The sequence below is a fragment of the Etheostoma spectabile genome, unplaced genomic scaffold, assembly GCF_008692095.1.
Source record: "Etheostoma spectabile isolate EspeVRDwgs_2016 unplaced genomic scaffold, UIUC_Espe_1.0 scaffold00005242, whole genome shotgun sequence".
NCBI classification, from domain to species: domain Eukaryota; kingdom Metazoa; phylum Chordata; class Actinopteri; order Perciformes; family Percidae; genus Etheostoma; species Etheostoma spectabile.
This window is the reverse complement of record NW_022603239.1, coordinates 75,657-96,557: the sequence shown is the minus strand read 5'-3', so window position 1 is coordinate 96,557 and position 20,901 is coordinate 75,657. Positions and strand designations below refer to the sequence as shown.

Sequence of the window (20,901 nt, the reverse complement as noted above, 5' to 3'; positions counted from 1 at the left end):
CAGTTTCTGTTTCCATCGGACCAACACATTTATGTCTTTTGACCTGAAAGCTCCGGGCAAATCTTCTGTCACAAACACTGCAGCTGAATCTTTTCTCTCCTGTGTGGACTGCCATATGTGACCGTAAACTTCCTCTTTGTGTGAAAGATTTCTTACAGACTGAGCAGCTGAAAGGTTTTTCACCTGTGTGGACTACCATGTGTAACCGTAAATGTCCTCTTTGTGTAAAAGATTTCTTACAGACTGAGCAGCTGAAAGGTTTTTCACCTGTGTGGACCACCATGTGTGACCGTAAACTTCCTCTTTGTGTAAAAGATTTCTTACAGACTGAGCAGCTGAAAGGTTTTTCTCCTGTGTGAGTTCTTATGTGTGACCGTAAACTTCCTCTGTGTCTAAAGGATTTCTCACAGACTGAGCAGCTGAAAGATTTTTCTCCTGTGTGAGTCATCACATGTTTCTTCAGGTGTGGCTTGCTGCTAAATCGGTTCCCACACAGAAAACAGCTGAAACTTTTCTCTCCTGTGTGGATTCTCATGTGTTTCTGTAAACTTTCTCTCCGTGTAAAAGATTTATTACAGACTGAGCAGCTGAAAGGTTTCTCTCCTGTATGACTTGTCATGTGCATCTTCAGATGTGACTCAAAGCCAAATCTTTTCCCACACTCAGAGCAGCTGAATGTTTTCTTACATCTTGAATCATGTTTCAGAGAGTTTAAAGCTGACTGAGGTTCTCTGGTCTCCTTCCAGTCCGCACTGTCATCAGTCTCAGGTTCAGAAGAGTCTCCAGTCTGGTCTTCTGTCTCTGGTTGTAAAAGTGGATGCGAGTTCTTGGCTGGTTCTGGTGCTCCACAGTCCTCTCCATTAGCTTCTGTTTTCATGTGTTGAGTTTGTCTTTGATGAAGCTGTGAGGACTTAGCTTCCCCTTCATCATCTTCACTCTTCACATGGACAGGAGTGAATGGGAACTTAGTGATATCAGCCTCCTCCAGCCCTTGAAGCCCTCCCTCCTGACTAATCCACAAATCCTCCTGTTCCTCTTTAATGTGTGGGGGGGACTCTGTCTCCTCCTGGTCCACACTGGAGCTACACTCTTGCTGCTCAGGGGGAACATCTTCTTTAACCACCAACAGCTGCTCAACATCTGCAGGAAACACATACAGAGAAATGTTGTGGAACTGTATCGTATCACCTGGATTGTGATTGTTGTAAAAAAATAACTGGTTGTTCACCCTGAGTTGCCATCGGTGTGTAATGTGTGTGAGTGTTTATCTGATGAGCAGGTGGCACCTTGTACAGCAGTGTATGAATGTGTGTGAATGGTGAATGGTTCCTGTACTATGTAGAAGAGCTTTGAGTAGTTGTTAAGACTAGAAGAGATATATAAGAACAGTCTGTTTACAACAAGTCTTCCTTTTCAGCCTTGGAAAACTGTTGGAAACTGATGACTAACATATTAAGGCCCTTTTGTGGTGAAATAACACAACTCCACAAATTGTAGCAGTCAGTAAATAATGTGACTATATTCTCCCTCCTGAATAGTTCACTGTTCCTCTTTAATGTGTGGGGGGGCATTGGCTCCTCCTTTTACAGGGCTGTATAGGTATGATGGTTATATATAGGGATGTACTGCTTGGGGAAAGAAATTACACTAATTGCTCCATTAAGTTGCAATAAAAACATACATACACGTCATTTACCTAGGAGTATTCTTCATTTCTAGTAACACTCATGTCAACATTGTCCAAAACAGTCTTACTAGAAATATAAAGGTATGGCTAAAATAGCATTAGCATTGGGAAACCACTAAGCCTCTAAGACTCCAGAGGGCCCAAATGAAGTCAGTGCTACAAGGTAACTGGGGATTTTAAAATATGACTACGTATAAGTACCGGCTAAGATTACTTGAATTGTCATGTTGTTGTATTGTTCTTGTAATAGACACACACACACACATATCAGTGGTTACAATCCTGTGCTGTTGTGTTCCAAGGTGAACATCATAACCATGTAATAATTACCTAAACATTCCTCAAGGATTACCAATTAAATAAGAACCTTTGTTTATCCAGAACAGCCCCGAAATCACCATCACCAAACCCACCAGACTCCATTTAAATAATAATTAATGTTAGCGTTCATAGAGCCGGTGTCGTGCCAATGTACTTATCCCCGCCAGGATCTGTATCCCCTGGCCGCGGGAGCGCGCATGCACACAGAGCGGATATTCTGCAGCCTTTCGAATTGTTTAACTGCTGCACTTTTAATTTACCTCTTAAATGGAACAAATAGCGACGTGGACGACTCGGCAGGGTTTTCCATAGTAACATGGGTCTCAGTTAACTACATAAATACGTGTATTTGTCTGTTACATTAAGGCGACGTGTGAATTGTTTATAGCGTCGTTTACTATTATGGACTGATAGGCGTATCCTCCCTGTCCTCTAACGTGATTTCTGTTTTAATTTAATTTAGTTTAATATGGCTTTTCAATTAAACACTTTTTTTCACCTGTCTACCATATGAGTTACATAGGAGGTACGCAAAATATCAGACCGTTTTTCACCTATTATTTTGTGTGTCTGTCCTGTCATCATGGGTGTTATTTTTTGTGTTAACCAGGTCACAAGGAACAACCTGACATAATTTAGAGAGGTCTGCTGTAGTCTATCAAAAGTTACATAGGGGGTACCCAAAATATCAGGCTGTTTTTCACCTGATATTTTGTGTACCCCACCCCCTAACATGCAGAGGGTCTGTCCTGTCATCATATGTGTTATTTTGTGTGTTTAATAGGTCACAATAAACAACCTGACAACATTTGGAGAGGTCTGCTTTTGTCTATCAAAAGTTACATGAGGATACCCAAAATATCAGGCCGTTTTTCACCTGATATTTTGTGTATCCCACCCCCTAACATGCAAAGGGTCTGTCCTGTCATCATATGTGTTATTTTGTGTGTTTAATAGGTCACAATAAACAACCTGACAACATTTGGAGAGGTCTGCTGTTGTCTAGCAAAAGTTACATGGGGGTACCCAAAATATCAGGCCGTTTTTCGCCTGATATTTTGTGTACCCCACCCCCTAACATGCAAAGGGTCTGTCCTGTCATCATGTGTGTTATTTTGTGTGTTAACCAGGTCACAATAAGCAACCTGACAAAATTTGGAGAGGTCTGCTGTTGTCTAGCAAAAGTGACATGGGGGTACCCAAAATATCAGGCCGTTTTTCACCTGATATTTTGTGTATCCCACCCCATAACATGCAAAGGGTATGTCCTGTCATCATGGGTGTTATTTTGTGTGTTTAATAAGTCACAATAAACAACCTGACAGGCAGAAAGCTCAATTAAAATCACTTATTCTTATAAATATTATTATTATTATTGTTATGCACTTTAATTGCATTTTTAAGGGCCTTAACAGCCGTTCTTTTATACTTGTTTTAGGGGATGTTCATTATTATTTTTGTAAAGCCTTGTCTGTTTTCTAACACTTTATATAATCATACTTTTTAAGTACTTGTTGTTGTGAATAAAAAACAAACAAAAAACACACTAACACGCCTGATGACAGGACAGACCCATTATTATTATAACAATACATTGTTTCAGGTTGTTATTGTGACCTATTAAACACACATGATGACAGGACATACCCTTTGCATGTTAGGGGGTGGGGTACACAAAATATCAGGTGAAAAACGGCCTGATATTTTGGGTACCCCCTATGTAACTTTTGCTAGACAACAGCAGACCTCTCCAAATTATGTCAGGTTGTTCGTTGTGACCTGGTTAACACACAAAATAACACACATGATGACAGGACAGACACACAAATAATAGGTGAAAAACGGCCTGATATTTGGGTACCCCATGTAACTTTTGCTAGACAACAGCAGACCTCTCCAAATGTTGTCAGGTTGTTTATTGTGACCTATTAAACACACAAAATAACACATATCATAGACAGGACAGACCCTCTGCATGTTAGGGGGTGGGATACACAAAATATCAGGCGAAAAATGGCCTGATATTTTGGGTACCCCCTATGTAACTTTTGATAGACAAAAGCAGACCTCTCCAAATTATGTCAGGTTGTTTATTGTGACCTATTAAACACACAAAATAACACCCATGATGACAGGACAGACCCTTTGCATGTTAGGGGGTGGGGTACACAAAATATCAGGCGAAAAACGGCCTGATATTTTGGGTACCCCCATGTAACTTTTGCTAGACAACAGCAGACCTCTCCAAATGTTGTCAGGTTGTTTATTGTGACCTATTAAACACACAAAATAACACATATGATGACAGGACATACCCTCTGCATGTTAGGGGGTGGGATACACAAAATATCAGGTGAAAAACGGCCTGATATTTTGGGTACCCCCTATGTAACTTTTCTAGACTACAGCAGACCTCTCCAAATTATGTCAGGTTGTTCCTTGTGACCTGGTTAACACACAAAATAACACACATGATGACAGGACAGACACACAAAATAATAGGTGAAAAACGGCCTGATATTTTGGGTACCCCCATGTAACTTTTGCTAGACAACAGCAGACCTCTCCAAATGTTGTCAGGTTGTTTATTGTGACCTATTAAACACACAAAATAAACATATCATAGACAGGACAGACCCTCTGCATGTTAGGGGGTGGGATACACAAAATATCAGGTGAAAACGGCCTGATATTTTGGGTACCCCCTATGTAACTTTTGATAGACTACAGCAGACCTCTCTAAATTATGTCAGGTTGTTCCTTGTGACCTGGTTAACACAAAAAATAACACCCATGATGACAGGACAGACACACAAAATAATAGGTGAAAAACGGTCTGATATTTTGCGTACCTCCTATGTAACTCATATGGTAGACAGGTGAAAAAAAGTGTTTAATTGAAAAGCCATATTAAACTAAATTAAATTAAAACAGAAATCACGTTAGAGGACAGGGAGGATACGCCTATCAGTCCATAATAGTAAACGACGCTATAAACAATTCACACGTCGCCTTAATGTAACAGACAAATACACGTATTTATGTAGTTAACTGAGACCCATGTTACTATGGAAAACCCTGCCGAGTCGTCCACGTCGCTATTTGTTCCATTTAAGAGGTAAATTAAAAGTGCAGCAGTTAAACAATTCGAAAGGCAGCAGAATATCTGCTCTGTGTGCATGCGCGCTCCCGCGGCCAGGGGATACAGATCCTGGCGGGGATAAGTACATTGGCACGACACCGGAATAATTCCACATGTAAATGTGTGAATTAAGGGTTAATGTCAACTAGACCCGAGTGGTGATTGTTGGAACAGTGGAAAGATGAACCAAGACGGCTTTTGGTAGTTTTATTTAGTTTCTGTCCACCTTGAATGAAGTGGGTTTTACGATGATAAAAGAAGTGATTATTACATGGAGTCTGGTGGGTGGCGACGGCCTGTTAAAGAGCGAAGATTCCAACAGATGTTCTGAATAAATGCTTATTTCCATCCGTCCTATCGTCATATCGTCGCTGAGAAGAGAGCCCAGGAAGGAGAGAAAGACCAGCTGAAGGTTTAATGGACTAACCTGGTCTGTGGACCCGGAGCTGAGGGTTGAAAACAGCGTCCAGTAGTTCCCGTTGTCGCTCGTTCTCCTCTTTTGAACGACAAAGTTCCTCCTCGTACTCTGCTATCGTTCTTTCAAACAGCCCAAATATCTCTTCAGCAGCCGCAGTTAGTCGCTGCTCCACCAACGCTCTCAGCATCTGGACTTTACACATTTTACCTCTTTCTAACACAACAAAGACCCTCTGCTAACACTGCTTTCTGAGAGACGCCATCTTGGTCACAGGGGGAAGTTAGCCGCGGTCAGGACTACAGCTTCCGGTGGAGATCATTAGCTGGGCTTCAAAATAAAATCCCGTTAGGGTTACAGTTGATGAGCTTCAAAAATAAAAGTCCGGAAGTGATTTAAATAAGACGTCTGAAGAAAGACAATCATTTTGTTGCATTTTCAGAGCTCTGAAAAACTATTAAAGGTAGATTGCTTCTCTTTGCTTTAGTTTTAAATGTATTTATTTTTAAACCCAACTTACCCATGGATTCAGGTCTACTTGAGGTGCATTTAGAGCGTGTACAAATGGACTTCTACTAGTTTGACGGCGAAAAAGGGTCCGTGCACCGGGAGCGTGGTTCTAAAGAGTTGTACACGTGGTGTTTTTCCAGTGTATGGGATCTACTCGACTTGACTTGCCTTTTGGGGTTTTCCATTACAAAAAAAGTCCCTGGTACTTGCTACCAGGGACTTTTTTTAGTACTACCTTTAGTCGAGGTTCCAAGCGAGCTGAGGCAATACCAAAAGGATACGTGAAAACCTGCAGACCGCTGGTTGGTCGGAGAGAATCGTCACTATTCACTGTGTCATCAGCAGATAAGAGTGCAGAGTGCCCTGAAGCAAAAACCTTTAACCAGACACCGTGAGATTATAGCTACTCTCTCCACTAGTCACACTTAATTATTCACTATGGAAAGCAGCAAAACCACCGTGATCAGCTGAGGAGGTGAAGACTTTTTGTGTCTGATGCGGATGATCCAGCGAGAGCTAGATGGGACGACAAGGAATGATTAGGTCTACAAACAGGTGTGAGGAAAACATTTTTAGTACAGCCTGAAATTACACAAATGCAACATGAGGGTTAACACGTAACTGATCTTTCAATCGAAGATTCCTTTTCAACAAAGAGGATTCAGTGACTCCCGTGGACGACGCTTGGGCCCCGGCGACTCCAGCACCTGCGACACTGGCTACCGATTATATTTAATAATGGAAACGCTGAGAGGAACGTGACTTTTCATACACGTGAAATGTAAGGTTGTGCAGTCGACAGTACAAGGCACATAAAGCATCCGAGATATTTGCATTACCATGCACGTTATACACAACACTAAGAGTATTATTGTGTACCTGTGGTTTTTACTTGTGTGAAAAAAACAACACAGTGGCCTTACATGTAAACCTGAATGTCATGAAGATGAGATATCTGAAGACAACACAGACATGCTGATTTAACTTATGTAAAAGCACTATGACTAGAAAAGCACCATATGAAAACAATAGTCTGCTACGCCCCAGTCTAGGGGTGCCTAGGACACAACGTGAAAAGGCCCCAACTTCCCCGCCTTCCAAGTAGTCACAAACAAACGTTTGAATATCAGAAAAACTGATTTATTTTACATTTATTTTACATATGTGTGTACATTATTCAAGGCTTCACGGTGGCCTACCCCCAAAATAACAAACCTGTCTAGGAGATGAGAATATGACCTAACAAACAAAATGACAAAAGACTTACCTCCCTAACTAAATAAACAGGAGAAAACAAGCAGTCCACCTTACTGCTGTAAAGAAACGGTACCTAATCTAAAACAAGGTTCAAGTAGTGAGACCAGTTGGGGGATGAGGATGAGGAATGCCTGCTGTCCTCAGACAGCCGCCATCTTGGCTCCTTATACGTCAGGTGGTTTCCCAGCAGCAGCCAATCACAGGTTCAGTTATGAAACATTTCCACCAATTGTCTCCCGGCTATGGCACACACCTATTTGCATATGAATTTGAAAACAAGAGAAAAACCACAGAGCACACACAGAAAACCAAAGGAACAAATATGACTACAGTCATAACACCCCCACACCCAAGAATTAAACCCACCCCTAAAAAAGGTTTCATTCCTACAGGTCTGAGGAACACCTAGACAAAGCGTCTGCTATCACAATTTCGGTACCCTTCTTGTGGTGAATCTGCAGATTCAGAAGAAAACAAGTGTGACCTATAGTCCGGAAAATACGGTAAATTCCTGACTGGTTCTGGTCCTCCACAGTCCTCTCTATCAGCTTCTGTTTCCATATGAACAACGCATTTATGTCTTTTGACATTAGAACTCCGGGTAAATCTTCTGTTACAAACACTGCAGCTGAATCTTTTCTCTCCTGTGTGGACTACGGCCATGTGTGACCGTAAATTTCCAATCAGAGTAAAAGATTTCTTACAGACTGAGCAAGTGAAAGGTTTTTCTCCTGTGTGAGTAATCATGTGTCTCTTCAGGGACCCATTTTCAGTGAAAAATTTACCACACTCAGAGCAGCTAAAAGGTTTCTCTCCTGTGTGGACTCTCATATGTTTCTGTAAATATCTTCTCTGTGTAAAACATTTCTTACAGAGTGAGCAGCTAAAAGGTTTCTCTCCTGTGTGGATTCTCATGTGTCTCTTCAGATCTTCCCTTTGGCCAAATCTCCTCCCACACTCAGGTTCAGAAGAGTCTCCAGTCTGGTCTTCAGTCTCTGGTTGTAAAAGTGGATGTGAGTTCCTGGCTGGTTCTAGTCTTCCATAGTCCTCTCCATCAGCTTCTGTTTCCATGTGTTGAGTTTGTCTCTGATGAAGCTGTGAGAACTGAGCTTCCTCTTCATCATCTTCACTCTTCACAGGGACAGGAGTGAATGGGAACTTGGTGATATCAGCCTCCTCCAGCCCTTGAAGCTGCTCTCCCTCCTGACTGCTCCACGGTTCTTCCTGCTCCTCTTTAATGTGTGGGGGGGACTCTGGCTCCTGCTGGTCTGCACTGGAGCTACACTCCTGCTGCTCAGGGGGAACGGAATCTGGATGAAACACAAAACAGAATCAAGTTCAGACAAGTGTTTAATCAGTACATTTAGCTAACTTCTTCAACTGTTTATTAATTACTTTTATCTAACAATTATAATGACGGGCATCCAGCTGTCAGTTTTGCTATATAATACCATTCAAATTTAATGTTACTTCTTTAAATATTAAATGCTCAAATGCAGCCTGTTATAAATATATACTACACTACTCAGGCTTTGGAATTTCAATGCCACTATGTGTGTGGTTGTTGTTACATGTTCTGTCCACTAGAGGAGCTTCCAACATTGGGCAGGCCTTGAAGGGGACCTACGTAATATTGCATTGCATTTGTGTCATGCCGCTCTCTGTTTACATTATTTTCCACCACAAGTACACATCCACAAACACAAATCAGCAGAGAACCCTCTAATAAAATATTATCTAACAGTGTAGTGAAGCGGATCTGTTGCAAAGGCTAACGGTGCTCAGTTAGCACAATGCCATCATGTTAGAAAGCACAGCCAAAAACAATTAGTTATAAACTAAGTAATAGTGGGGGAGACAGCAATGTTCAACATTATGAATTAACATTTTAAAACATATTCAATTATATAAACTTGATATATAAATCACACCTGACTATAAGTAGCAGGACCAGCCAAACTATGAAGAAAAGTGTGACTTATAGTCTGGAAAATACAGTAAAATCCTGGCTCGTTCTACACAGTCCTCTCTATCCGCTTCGGTTTCCATACGACCAACGCATTTATGTCTTTTGACATGAGAACTCCAGGTAAATCTGTTGTTACAAACACTGCAGCTGAATCTTTTTTCTCTTGTGTGGACTTTGGCCATGTGTGACCGTAAATTTCCTCTCAGTGTAAAAGTTTTATTACAGACTGAGCAGCTGAAAGGTTTTTCTCCTGTGTGAATAATCATATGCCTCTTCAGGGACCCATTTTCGGTGAAAGTTTTACCACACTCAGAGCAGCTAAAAGGTTTCTCTCCTGTGTGGACTCTAATATGTTTCTGTAAACATCTTCTCTGTGTAAAAGATTCTTACAGACTGAGCAGCTGAAAGGTTTCTCTTCTGTATGAGTTCTCATGTGTCTCTTCAGATTTGACTTGTGGCCTAATCTCCTCCCACACTCGGAGCAGCTGAATGTTTTCTTGCGTCTTGAATCATGTTTCAGAGAGTTTAAAGCTGACTGAGGTTCTCTGGTCTCCTTCCAATCAGCACTGTCATCAGCACCCAGGTTCAGAAGAGTGTCCAGTCTGGTAAATGTAAATGTAAATGGGCTGTATTTATATATCTTTTCCAGTCTTAACAACTGCTCAAAGCGCTTTTACATCTACAGGAAACATTCACCATTCACACACATTCATACACTGTGGCCGGGGCTGCCGTACAAGGTGCCACCTGCTCATCAGATACACACTCACACACATTCACACTCCGATGCGCAGCACCGGGGGCAACTCGGAGTTCAGTGTCTTGCCCAAGGACACTTCGACAATGACTGCAGGGGCGGGGATCGACCCACCAACCTTCCGATTGGCAGGCAACCGCTCTACCACTGAGCCACAGCCGCCCCTTGTCTTCAGTCTCTGGTTGTAAACGTGGATGTGAGATCCTAGCTGGTCCAGGTCCTACACAGTCCTTTCCATCAACTTCTGTTTCCATGTGATGAGCTGGTCTCTGATGAAGCTGTGAGGACTGAGGACTTCATCATCTTCCCTCTTCACAGGGACAGGATTAAATGGGACCATGGTGATATCAGCCTCCTCCGAAGCCCTGAAGGTGCTCTCCCTCCTGACTGCTCCACAGTTCCTCCTGCTCCTCTTTAATGTGTGGGGGGGGACTCTGGCTCCTGCTTGTCCACACTGGAGCTACACTCCTGCTGCTCAGGGGGAACGAAACCTGCAGGAAACACATAAAACAAACTCAGGAAATAGAGGTTCCAAAAATTTGGCAGCCTGTCTTTCCTTCTGTTTAGTGTTTGTTTTAATGTTTTTAAATAGATTTTATTATCCTGTCTAAGAAATAGTTTGCTTCTCAGAGTTTGGCGTGAGCCATTTGAAAAATTGTGGTTTACTCCTCAATTTGCAAACAATTTTTTCGTGATTTGGAGGCCTACTCCATATGCTGTGCCTGGTCAGTTTTCGCATTGCAAACCATCTGCCACTGTGGGGTTTATTTTTAGCCTGAAACAGCAGCAGAGGCTTTTTTTGGAGTGGGAATGTGGAGATTGCCTGGATCTTTGTGTCCATCTACTTTCGGAGTGAACCTGCATCACTCTGCCAGCACCGACTACAGCCTGGGTCTCCACAAACTACACCCTGGCCTCCTCTTCCAGCTTCAGCTTGGGTCTCCACCAGGTATTGCCCGGCCTACACTCTACCAGCTACAGCCTCGGTCTTCATTAGTTACCAGCTATAGCCTGGATTTCCACCAACTATAGCCAGGGTTCCACCTACTATCCGGCGTACAGTCCGCCAGCAACTATCTACAGCCTGGGTCTCCACTGTTATCTAACATTTATAACAATTAACAATTATAGCCTGGGTTTCCATTAGCTACATCAAGTGCACCGGGAGGTCCTATTAAGGGACTATAATGTTTCCTCAGATGCACTTTACATGTCACAACAATCGAAAACTGTTTATTTATTACTTTAACTAACCCTTTAAACTGTATCTTATTACTTTTATCTTACAACTTTAAGGACGGGGATCCAGCATATAGTGCATGGTAGAGCTGCCAGTCATCCTATATAATACCATTCAAATTTAGTTTGTTATTTTTCATATTCAAATAACATTTAAATATGAAATGCTCAAATGCAGCCTGTTATGTACTACACTACTCAGGCTTTTGATTTTCAATGCCAGTGTAAGCATGTAGTTGTTGTTACACATTCTGTCCACTAGAGGGACTTCCAACATTAAAGGGAACCTGCGTCATGGCACATTGCATTTCTGGCATGCCGCTGTTTATCCGTTTATTATTTTCCACCACGAGTAAACATCCATAAACACAAATGAGCAGAGAACTCTGTAATAAAACATTATCTTACAAGTGTATTCTGTTGTAAGGCTAACGGTGCTCGGTTAGCACAATGGCATCAAGTTAGAAAGCACAACATATGAAGTAGAAGCTAACGCCGACACCTGTAGGGCAACTAATGGCGCCTGTGTTTGACTTCGCCGCTGCAGCTGGTTTGTTTATTTGTTTAATTTGGATCCCCATTAGCTTTAGCATAACCTAAAAGCTATTCTTTGGGTCCTTCAATCTGTTATTGTGATAACCCTTTATAACATTAGATTACACACAGAAATAACATTTGAAAATACAAATCATAATTAAATTTTACAGGTAACGCAATTAATATAAAAAAATAAAATGAAGACACTACTCCAAATAGATAAATCTATTTTAAGATTTAAGATAACAAAAATCTCTATAACAGACAAATTTGATATTAAATATTAAAATTCCTTTGAAGGTAATAGGTCTTAAGTGTTTTTTAATCCTGACTTTTTTGGACCTGACTGAACGTTTGAACTGAATTGCCACACATGCAGCTTCATTCTGAATCACTTGCAGTTTTTTAACCCTCGTGTTGTCTTCACTGTCGGGATCCTCTCGTGTCCCTTGGGACTTGTTTGGGGTTTTAAAAACAATTCTGAAATAAGATTTTACTTCATAATCTCAATTTCAAACAGCTGAGATAACATATGTTCAGGGAATGCATCAGTCTCTACCAGAACACAATTAAAAATGGAAGTGGGGTTCGTTTTTTGTCATAAAAGGATATAATTCATGTTAAAAATTCACTATGGAAAAAACATAAGTGTCATATCCAGAATAATTTTCTGAATCAGGAATACATGTTTATCACAGGAAATAAGGAAAGGACGCTGATTTCAAGTAGAAAAAAAATGTAACTTTTTGTATGTAACCATTTTTCACATGTAAAAATGTGATAATAATAATAATTGCTGAAGTGCTGGACCAATCAGAGCGGTAATCCAGATGTGAAAAAAAACAAAGCCTGAAGAACTTGTTTAACTATCTGTTGTGTGATGGTGTTTGCTCACCTTTTAATAACTGACAAGGTGTTTCCCATTTTAGTTCCTATCTTCTGAACGCGTCTGTCCCAACACCATCTATTGGTCTCTCCCTTAAATGTTCTGATCAGTGTCGCAGGATGAACCCGACCATGTGTTATTCCGGCCTGATGCAGTTTCATTCTTAGATCTTTGAACTGCGCCCCTCTCTTGGACACTTCTGGTGCTAAATCCGGAAAGATTTTAACATTCATCCTCTAAAATGGAGGACTCTTTTTTGCTTTGCTATTTGTAAAATCGCCTCTTTGGCCGAATACCTCTGCATCCGGACGACCATCGGTCTCAAGGCATGTTTGGTGGCCGGCACAAATTTCCACTTCGGGTTTATGAGGCAGATTTTTATCTTTAAACACCTCATTGATGAAGGACTCCATGAATTCGGTGGGTTTTCCTTTTTCCAAATCTTTATTGAGGCCAAATACTCGGAGGTTTAATCTTTGGCTGTGACTTTCCAGCTTTTCAGTTTTGTCTCTTAGTTCTTAAGTTGTTTAAATGTGTCTTTTCCTCGACTTGCAGGACTGATTTTCCTTTACGGCAATACTTCTTAGTCAAGAGGAAACTTTGGAACCTTTTTACTTCGTTAGTTTTAGGTGTTCAGCGTCCTTGATGTTCCACGCGCTCACTCTCATCCACCGGACATGACGTATAGTTGAGGACTCGTTTTGTTTGTTTCCTGCGCTATATTGCTACCGAGTTTGTCAACAGCATGGGCTTACGACCGCCAAACAACGCTGCTGATCCGATCCTCCGTGGGGGAGTGTGGTGAAGGATGTACCTGGAGTGGTACAGGTGAGTTTGCAGCCCCGTTTGTATGTCTGCCGACAACTGCTGTCTGTATGCATGTATGGAGATGGCCTGTTACGACCTAAGAATAAACAGCAGAGAAATCGAGGGAAGGGGGGGGAGCGCAGGTTCATCTGAAAAACTCCTGCAGCTGGGGGTTGTTGACTACGACTCCAGACCTTCATGTCTTCGTTCCGTCTTCCCTGGTGTCCCCGGGGCTCTGGTTTCGGTGCCGTTGGTCGCGGTGTGTGTTCCTCGCATCTGAGGATTTTGGTTTACCGGCCACCTGGGCCAGTGGCCTCTTTTCTTACTGATTTTTCTGATTTCTTATAATCCATTATTAAGCTGGACAGAGTGATTATTGTTGCAGATTTTTTAAATATTCATGTGGATGATGATACTTGCAAAAATGCTTCTGAATTGACACAAACACCTCCACCAGAATCCATGTAAATAATCACTACTTTTAGCGTGTATAGAGCAGCATAACTCCACCAGACTCCATGTAAATAATCACTACTTTTAGCGTGTATAGAGCAGCATATCTCCACCAGAATCCATGTAAATAATCATTACTTTTAGCGTGTATAGAGCAGCATATCTCCACCAGACTCCATGTAAATAATCACTACTTTTAGCGTGTATAGAGCAGCATATCTCCACCAGACTCCATGTAAATAATCACTACTTTTAGCGTGTATAGAGCAGCATATCTCCACCAGACTCCATGTAAATAATCACTACTTTTAGCATGTATAGAGCAGCATATCTCCACCAGACTCCATGTAAATAATCACAACTTTTAGCGTGTATAGAGCAGCATATCTCCACCAGACTCATGTAAATAATCACTACTTTTAGCGTGTATAGAGCAGCATATCTCCACCAGACTCCATGTAAATAATCACTACTTTAATGTCGACTGGTCCCGTGAAGCCAGGTACTGAGCAGCAGGAGGTGACAGTCCTTTTAGAGGCGGTTACATTTAAATTTAGCTGATAAAAGGCAAGCATCTTGCAGTGAAGACAGTTTAGACATCCATACAACTCTTAAAAAACAACAGATTAGTTGACTAATCCAGTCAGAGGGGCAGCCCTTGACTTCTGCAGAAGGTTTCCCTTTTCCCCTAAAAACGTGTTAAATAAACACATCCATGTAGTTCCTACCTTCCTCTTCATCATCTTCACTCTTCACAGGGACAGGAGTGAATGGGAAATTGGTGATATCAGCCTCCTCCAGCCCTTGACACTGCTCTCCCTCCTGACTGCTCCACAGTTCCTCTTTAATGTGTGGGGGGGGCTCTGGCTCCTGCTGGTCCACACTGGAGCTACACTCCTGCTGCTCAGGGGGAACCTCTTCTTTAACCAAGAAAGAGGGAAACAGGAAAGTGGGAAACACACATTGAGAAAAACCGGGACTACATGCTTCTGCATGCTAACTTTCAGAGTGCTAAAGCTGTAAAGATCATGGATTTTTTAAGAGAACGGATACAGTGTTCGATGTGAAACCCTGTTCGTTCTAGCTACAGCTGAAGATTGCTAGCCCTGGCAGTTTGGGAACAGAGACATTAATAACATTGTGAGAGGGACAGAGGGAGAATGAGGAGGAGGAAGATGAAGATGACAGGGAGGAAGAGGAAGCTGCAGATTCAGAGAGAGGGACAGAGGGAGGAGGAGGAGGAAGATGAAGACGACAGGGAGGAAGAGGAAGCTGCAGATTCAGAGAGAGGGACAGAGGGAGGAGGAGGAGGAAGATGAAGATGACAGGGAGAAAGAGGAAGCTGCAGATTCAGAGAGAGGGACAGAGGGAGGAAGAGGCTGCAGAGAGAGATATACAGAGAATTATGTTTCATCATAACTAAAGTAGTTGGTATGATGAACGGTGGAAATTTTAATAACAATAAAGATAATGGAACTATGAGTAAAAACACTAGTTAATAGCAGCAGTTCAGGGCTTACCGTATTCCCCTGCCACCCTGCCAAGATCTCTAGCTACCCCTTTGCCCCCCCCCCATGTTAAATGTTCTAGATCCGCCACTGCATCAGGCTAGAACTAATTTTATTCTGATCCAAAGACTCTTTCTGTGAGAGGCGACAGAGAAGAGACACTAACATCATGACATGTGCATTTGATAACAGATTGCAAATAAAGGAAACTGTTGACGTTCGTTTGTTTATCTAGAAAACAGCCCCAAAATCATCCAAACCCACCAGACTCCATGTAAATAATCACTACTTTTAGCGTGTATAGAGCAGCATATCTCCACCAGACTCCATGTAAATAATCACTACTTTTAGCGTGTATAGAGCAGCATATCTCCACCAGACTCCATGTAAATAATCACTACTTTTAGCGTGTATAGAGCAGCATATCTCCACCAGACTCCATGTAAATAATCACTACTTTTAGCGTGTATAGAGCAGCATATCTCCACCAGACTCCATGTAAATAATCACTACTTTTAGCGTGTATAGAGCAGCATATCTCCACCAGACTCCATGTAAATAATCACTACTTTTAGCGTGTATAGAGCAGCATATCTCCACCAGACTCCATGTAAATAATCACTACTTTTAGCGTGTATAGAGCAGCATATCTCCACCAGACTCCATGTAAATAATCACTACTTTTAGCGTGTATAGAGCAGCATATCTCCACATGTAAATGGGTGAATTAAGAGTTTATTCCAACCAGACCAGAGTGGTGATTGTTGGAACAGAGGAAAGATGAACCAAGACGGCTTTTGGTAGTTTTATTTAGTTTCTGTCCACTTTGAATGAAGTGTGTTTTACGATGATAAAAGTAGTGATTATTTACATGGAGTCTGGTGGGTGGCGACGGCCTGTTAAAGAGCGAAGATTCCAACAGATGTTCTGAATAAATGCTTATTTCCATCCGTCCTATCGTCATATCGTCGCTGAGAGAAGAGAGCCCAGGAAGGAGAGAAAGACCAGCTGAAGGTTTAATGGACTAACCTGCTCTGTGGACCCGGAGCTGAGGGTTGAAAACAGCGTCCAGTAGTTCCCGTTGTCGCTCGTTCTCCTCTTTTGAACGACAAAGTTCCTCCTCGTACTCTGCTATCGTTCTTTCAAACAGCCCAAATATCTCTTCAGCAGCCGCAGTTAGTCGCTGCTCCACCAACGCTCTCAGCATCTGGACTTTACACATTTTACCTCTTTCTAACACAACAAAGACCCTCTGCTAACACTGCTTTCTGAGAGACGCCATCTTGGTCACAGGGGGAAGTTAGCCGCAGTCAGGACTACAGCTTCCGGTGAAGATTAGTTGTTGAGCTTCAAAATAAAAGTCCAAAAGTGTTCCAGTTGCTGAGCTTCAAAATAAATGTCTGAAAGTGTTCTTCTAGCAAGATGAATGATTAAAATACATATATAATAATATATAATCTGAAGACAGACTTAATATTGCATTTTTGGGGCTATGAAAAACTAATAAAGATGGTATATTGTTTCCCTTTCCTTTGGTGAAAACATACCCCTTTGAAAGGGAGCAGCCAGCTACTACCAGGCCCAGCCAGCTACCACCAGGCCCAGGCAGCTACCTCCAGGCCCAGGAGAAGCCATCTACCACCGGGCCCAGGAGAAGCCATCTACCACCGGGCCCAGGAGCAGCCATCTACCACCGGGCCCAGGAGCAGCCATCTACCACCGGGCCCAGGAGCAGCCATCTACCACCGGGCCCAGGAGCAGCCATCTACCACCGGGCCCAGGAGCAGCCATCTACCACCGGGCCCAGGAGAATTTACACAAAAAGATGTGGATGACATTAAAACTGACAGCACAGAGCAAACCGAACGCTGCAATGCTGCCTGTCACTGACAAAATGGAGTATTTGGAGGGACAATCCAGGCGTAACAACCTCGTTCACACAGGATCCAGGAGGCACCAGGAGAGACCTGGGCCGACACGGAGAAGAAAGGGAAGAAAGGAGTGGCGGAGAAGTTACAGCTGCAGGAAGAGGTTGAAGTGGAGAAGGCCCACCGTACAGGGAAACCTGGCGGAGACAGAACAAGGCCTATTGTGGTGAAATGTCTGAGGAACGAGGATAGATCTGCCATACTACAACGCACTAGGATCCAAAATCTTTATCAACGAGGATTTCACAGATACTGTCTGAAGAACAAGGTACAGCCTTTTAATATAATTGCTAAACTTGAATAAACAATGACAATGGCTCACATTTTGAAATTAAAGAATATCCTCTGTGAGAATATTCTTATTTATGTGATTTCTATGTTGTATTTGGTTCTCACAGCATGTTGGATGGCATCGAGGAAGACATAATTCGACCAATAAATGCCGTAAACAAGAACGCCTTGTGTCCGTGTCTGTTAACTGGAGGGAGCTACAACATGTGTTGTATTAACAGAGAAAATAAAAATGGGGGTGGTGACAAAAAAACTTAATTACAAGGTGATGAACACATGTCCACCGTGGTGGATGATTTACTTGAATGTGTAACAATAGAAGTGTGTAGGGGAAAAAGAAAAACTTTAAGTTGCACCAGTTTGATTGATTTATTCAAGGGTTGGATGAAGGAAAAACTTACAAAAACAAATCAGAAAGTCATGTTCTTTTGTGGTGATTTTAAAACTGATTTGCTAAATTCAAATAAGAAAAATAGGACCGAACTTTATTAGTACAGTGTATAGGCCGGGCTTTTTTCCCACAATTACAAGACCCAGCAGGATTCCTATTCCACAGATTATTGGTAACAGATATAATGATCTTATTGAAAGAAATCAATGCTCAATGTTTCTCAAAACAGAAGAAAAAGAAATAAGACATTGTTAAAAAAATGCAAAACTAAAGCATCCATTGATTGTAACAGAATGGATATCAAGATAGGAAAAATGTAATTGAGTAGATCTCAAAACCATCAACTCACATTTGTCATTCCAACATGGTAATAAAACAAAAGTCATATCTTTGTTCAAAACTGGAGATAAACTTCACAATTTACAGGCAAGTCGCTCTGCCGCAATTATCAAAAACTCTAGAAAAACTCTTCAATGACAGATTGGACATATTCAAAGATTAAAACAAATTACTTATTGACAGTCAACATGGATTCAGAAAGAAAGAGGTAAACAGTAATTAGTAAAGCTAATAGAACCAGATGTTTCAATCCCTTTAGTAGGAAACTCTAGCTTTATTTCACATTAATCAAAAATATATAGATATAGGTCCATTATTCAAGGCTTCGGGGTGGCCTACCACCAAGATAACAAAAAACAACCCTGTCTAGGAGATGAGAATATGACCTTACAAACAAAAGGACAAAAGACTTACCTTCCTAACTAAATAAACAGGAGAAAACAAGCAGTCCACCTTACTGCTGTGAAGAAACGGAACCTACCTAAAACAAGAATGTCCTGGTCCAGGACAGACGTTTGACTAGGATGGTCAGAGAAAAGCAACAGGTGCAAATCTATAACATCCGCACAGGATGAGTCAAACAGATTGGACAAAAACCCTCCAAGTTACTCCGAACTCCTGAATTTCTCAAACAAGCGGCCAGCATCAAACCTGCCGACCCATCACAGCAGACTGTCCTGAGGAGGAGCAGCGGACAGGGAAAAGGGACGTCTTAATTAGACAACTCTTAATGTAGCATACTCTAGATTTTCTTTTTTCTGATCTGGAGTTTGAACAACATAGTCTGTATCACTTCATACTATTTTTCTCTCCACTGTGTATGGACACGAAAACCGAGACGGCAAGCTTCATTTTAGTTTGACTTCGTGTCATGTTATCACGGGCTGACTGACATGAAAAGAACTGACACAATCCAGCACATTATGCTCATTTTTTGGTGACTGACAACCACTTTTCTCTAAGGAGCCGAAGGAGACCACGCACAGTATGGCCGAAGACCAGATCACACAGACTAAAACCCAACAACAGTTTCACACACAGCAATTAACAGACGAGGGAGGCCCCCATCCCCATATCTGTTAGACTTTAGACAATATTTACACAACATGGCCTTTAGGCCAACAGTTTGGACATGAAATGTGCGCCTTGGTCACTCTGTGTATCCAAAAGTTGAAAAGAATTTAATGAGAGATTTCACAACTGGTTTTGCTCTGAGGGTGCGCAGGGAGATAGCCTCAGGGTACCGTGTTGGGGCGCACGTCACATTCAACATATACTGATGTCTGGATTCAGTTCTTGGTAACGGACCCACACAATCTATCAACAGCACAGTGATAGTGTGCAGGGCGCCCCTAGGTAGGAACAGGTTGCGTGGGCTTTCCCACAACTTGACATGTGTGACAGGTGCAGCAGTACTTAGCTACGTCAGTTTTTATTCTGGGCCAAAAGAAATTGAGCAACACGCAATGGTATGTTTTTTTTTCACCCAGGTGCCCAGCTAATCTGGAGTCATGTGCAAGACAACTACCTGATTTACACCAAGTATCTCACTGGAGTCAGAACTCCGCCGTCTCATCAAGACACCGTTGTCCAGAAGAAACACACCGGGCTTGCTGTCTTCTTTGGAGACGACAGACAAAAAGTTAGAAACGGATCATTTATCTGGGCATCAACCAACATTTCTCGGGTCACATTTAAACTGTGGCAGCAGGAACAAGATCAAACTCGTCGACACGTTTGGATACCTTTCTACACTCAGTAGAAGGAGGGCTCACCCTCGTCTAACGTAGCCATCAATGACTCAGACAACTCCACAGCTTCACCCAGTTTCTGATTGTTCAGTCTTTCTCATCTGTCTTTATAGTTGTCACAACCCTAGAGCGCCCTCTCACGGCTGTAGATGGTAATGTTTTCAGTAAGAATTAACGTTTAAAAACACGTTAAATTATATACATCTGATATACAAGGAGCACCTGACTATAAGTTGCAGGACCAGCCAAACTATGGGAAAAAAAAGTGCCACTTATAGTCCGGAAGCAACCTGGCTGGTGCTGGTCCTCCACGGTTCTCTCTAACAGCTTCTGTTGCCATGTGTTGAGTTTGTCTCTGATGAAACTGTGTGAACTGAGTAAAATAATTTTGTCGTTTTTTGTGGATTCTCAAGTGTTTTTGTAACTGTCCACCGTGCGCAAAACATCTCTTACAGAAGGAGCAGCTGAAAGGTTTTTCTCCTGTGTGAGATCTCATGTGTCTCTTCAGTTCTGACTTGAAGCCAAATCCTTTCCCACACTCCGAGCAGCTGAATCGTTTTTTAAATATTGAAAGATCATTCAGAGAGTTTGAAGCTGGGTTCCTGGCTGGTTGTGGTCCTCCACAGACCTGTCCATCAGCTTCTGTTTCCATGTGTTGAGATTGAGAGTTTGAAGCTGACTGAGGTTCTCTGGTCTCCGTCCAGTCATCACTG

The 20,901-nt window shown here is 42.1% G+C and overlaps 1 pseudogene; it reads right to left on the bottom strand.

Moving 5' to 3' along the window:
* Nucleotides 1-44: 44 nt before the first annotated feature.
* Nucleotides 45-16,777, bottom strand: LOC116677488 (zinc finger protein 32-like; annotated as a pseudogene).
* Between the last annotated feature and the right edge of the window lie 4,124 nt (nt 16,778-20,901).